At 32.5% G+C, this 2,927-nt stretch overlaps 1 long non-coding RNA gene across 1 annotated transcript in view; it reads left to right on the top strand.

The window, feature by feature from the left end:
• The window catches only part of LOC109586586 (uncharacterized), a 1,911-nt gene extending 1,181 nt beyond the window's left edge, over window positions 1-730 (top strand). The window contains exons 3-4 of the long non-coding RNA XR_002187104.1: window positions 213-291; window positions 649-730. This is a non-coding gene — a long non-coding RNA (uncharacterized LOC109586586). The remainder of the gene's footprint in view (window positions 1-212; window positions 292-648) is intronic.
• The last annotated feature ends 2,197 nt before the right edge of the window (window positions 731-2,927 follow it).

The following is a 2,927-nucleotide window of genomic DNA, read 5'->3' as shown; positions in this document are numbered from 1 at the left end:
CTACTGGTAGTTTTTCTACCCAATACCCACTCTTATTCAAACTCTTATACGCAAACCTTCACTATTTATTTTATTCAAACTCTAAAATGAATGTACATGTACTTTCATAATCATGCCTCCAACTTTCCTTAAGACACACAAGTTCACGATGTTATGTATGCATTGTCAGATTTATACAAACGTACTCACAATTCTCTCTCTCTCTCCCTCAGTTCCTCCCTCCTCATCCATGTGTCTCCCTTTCTCTCTGTCCCTCTCTATCTCACACTGGAGCTCCATCAATAAACCTAGGTAAGTTACAATACCTAAATTTAATTCTTTTTCTATTTCCTGTACATTATGCATGTATGACACTTGAATTTACAAGCAATACCACTTCATTCAAATTTTCAAAATTTAGTTTTGAAGACTCATACACGTACACACATAACATAACTTTTCCTTATTCAACTTAAATTAACCTAGCCTGCCTTCATTGCATGGAATGCCACTTCTGTCAAGTTCCTTCATCCATTACTGTCAATTTTTTATTCTTAACGTGATTTGTAGTAATCAGATTATAACTTAATTGTAGCAAAAATGTTTCAGCATCACACTTGTTCATGATAATACAATTAATTTTTTAACTTTCTTTTTGTCTTCTTTTAGGCCTCCTGTAATGAATGCAACATTTCAAACTCCTCTCGTCAAATTATATTTCTGTTAAATATAGATTTAATTTTGTTTTTAAAAAATATTGTTTATTTTACTTACTTTTTAATAGTTTAGGATGCTTCTTTTCAACTGCCTTGGATGCACTTTCAGGATTACCTAAAAATTAAGAAATACTCTTCAAAATTGTAAAAATTAATGCTCAACAAAAACAGTGTTGTTGATTAAAAAAAAGGATGGAAACTAGAACAAAAAAATTTTTTAAATTATTTAGTGTAGGGTTGAGCCTCTGTTGGATTTGAACCTATAAAATGAATTCAAACAAGCCCCTGTAGGGTTGCTGGTTTGAAAGTATAAAGTGAATTCAAACAAGCCCCTGTAGGATTGTATCACCATTGAAACACCAACATGTCAACCCTACATTGCAGGTATAATTATCCAATCATTATCATTATTTTTAATTTAATTGAAGGCATGCACAAGATTTATCATAATGCCACACTATAGCATTGATAGCAATACTCATCAGTGCTGCTATAGGCCATTTCATACCTGCAGTGTAGGGTTGACATGTTGGTGTTTCAATGGTGATGCAACCCTACAGGGGCTTGTTTTATACTTTTAAACCAGCAACCCTACAGGGGCTTGTTTGAATTCATTTCATAGGTTCAATTTTTTTTTATTTTTATATGAATAAATAGCTGATGCTAATTGAAAAAGAGAATAAATACATGATTAAGAGATAACATAAAAATCAAAATTTATAATCTAGATAGAATTTAAAATAACCCTTGTGAAAAATCCCAGCAAGATTCTTGTTAAGTTTCTTTAAAATTCTTAACAAGATTCTTGCTAATATTTCACAAGATTTTACCTGATTTTGAAACAAGGATTATGTAAGATAGTGTTAGATCTTGCTATCAAAATGTAAGCAAGATCTTACAGGATCTTTTTCAAGATCTTACCAAATTCTTAGAAAATCACAGCAAGATCTTACCTTAAGATCACAGCAAGATCGGCCTGATTTTGAAACAAAGAACATGAAAGATATCATGAGATCTTGCTTTATCAAGATTTAAAAATATTAGCCGAGTTCTTACATGAAGTTTCAGCTTATGAAAAATAGATGTAACAGTAAGATCTGAGCAAGATCATACATTGCATAAATGAATTACTTAATGATGTGAAGGTTAATTAAAACTTCATTAACTTTTTGACTTAATTATGTTGAAATTTTACTTTCTTTATATACTGCCATTATCGTAAAGGCTATCATGGGTTGTCTACCACTTCCTGTGACTTCATGCAATTTGTAAGATCTTTCAAGATCTTTTATGACTTAATGAGTGATCTTATGTGTTGTGTGATCATGGATGATTTTTCAAGATCATAAACTTACTAGATTTGTAAGATCTTATTAGATTTCAATTTAACAAGATCATCTTAGTTCTTACAAGGTGTGGTATTACAAGATTTAAGTGAGGCATGATCTTACATTTTCTGACATATTCCTTTATTCATAAGATCTTTAAAATTCTTACAAGAATTATAGTTATGATAGATCTCACAAGATCTGACAGCTTGTTCAAATCTTATCAAATCTTAAATAAGAATTTGCAAGAATTTCTGTGTTAAGATTTTACAAGATTACTATCTTATGTTTTCTTGTATAATCATGTGAAATCATGAAAAACCTTATAAGATCTTGCTGGGATTTTTCACAAGGGAACAGATGGAGGTTGATTGTTTGGTTTTACTTGGGAGAGAGTTCCAAAGTCTAATAGTAGATGGAAGGAAGGAGAGGCTATAGGAGGAGGTGCGACAGAATGGAACAATAAAATTATAGGGACAGTAGTGACGGAGAGACATTGGTGGAGGGGGAGGGTGTGGAGTAAGGGGAAGAGTTGAATGGGTGAGTCCATTGTTAATTTTATAAAAGAATAAAAGCTTTGATCTCTTACGTCGATGTTCCAGAGTACTTAAATTGAGAGAAGAGAGGAGGGTGCTATAGGGGGTGGACCAGGATTTTGAAATCATTTTAAGAGCAAAGTACTGTACAAAGTCAATTGAGGAGGATAGAGAGACTGAAGAGGGTCCCAGATTGGAGACCCATACTCAAGAATCCAACAGAGGCTCAACCCTACACTAAATAATTTTAAAAAATTTTTGTTTTCAGCTCCTGGGAGTTTATTAGGGACCAGATGGCAATAACAAGTCTTATTTATCCATTGTTATGCTTTGTGTATATGAGTCTGCATGGCTGCTATTGTGTATAC

Source organism: Amphimedon queenslandica, unplaced genomic scaffold (genome assembly GCF_000090795.2).
Source record: "Amphimedon queenslandica unplaced genomic scaffold, v1.1 AMPQUscaffold_12832, whole genome shotgun sequence".
NCBI lineage: Eukaryota > Metazoa > Porifera > Demospongiae > Haplosclerida > Niphatidae > Amphimedon > Amphimedon queenslandica.
The sequence above is the reverse complement of the archived record's forward strand: the minus strand, read 5'-3'. Positions and strand labels throughout refer to the sequence as shown.